Below are 617 nucleotides of genomic sequence, written 5' to 3'. Positions count from 1 at the left end.
ATTGAGTTGGTAGATCTGACTAGCCCTTGAATGTAGGGTTGATCAGGTATTTTGATCGATAAATTGTCTATTTCTGACTTAAATGATGCTTCTGGATCAACACCTACATAATCCTTTCGATTATTTGAGGGGAGCAAATTGAACAATGAAGGAGCCGAGAAAGAAGGGAGCTGGTCTTCATTGTTTGAACTGGCATGGATTCTCGAGGGCTTGAAGGTGCTCTCAAAATCCACGTTAAACCTCTTAGGGCCCGAATGGACTTGTTATGTGTTATGTGATAGTTATCAAAAATGTATTATATTATATTATAAGGAATAACTGAAGGAAGCTCGAAGTGAAAAGACGTGTCGGAAAGTGCTCTCAGGACACTTGGAGAAAAAAAATGTCTAGTTTTTGGTACACCTGACGAGGTAAGTTGAAGTGAAACGAAAAAAAGCTACTAGAAGTAGCACATGCGATGTGTCAAATGGGCCAATGAGCGTGCTGGATCACCTTCTGTCCCCAAAAACACATTCTAAGAACAACGAAGAAGTAATTGTTCCAAGTGGGCAAGAAATGGGTAACCTGTCAGCCGAGGACCTGATTGGCGAGGTTTAAGCAATAAAAAACGAAATGGA

This window comes from Tigriopus californicus, chromosome 3 (genome assembly GCF_007210705.1).
Source record: "Tigriopus californicus strain San Diego chromosome 3, Tcal_SD_v2.1, whole genome shotgun sequence".
NCBI lineage: Eukaryota > Metazoa > Arthropoda > Copepoda > Harpacticoida > Harpacticidae > Tigriopus > Tigriopus californicus.
Note: the sequence above shows the minus strand (reverse complement) of the source record.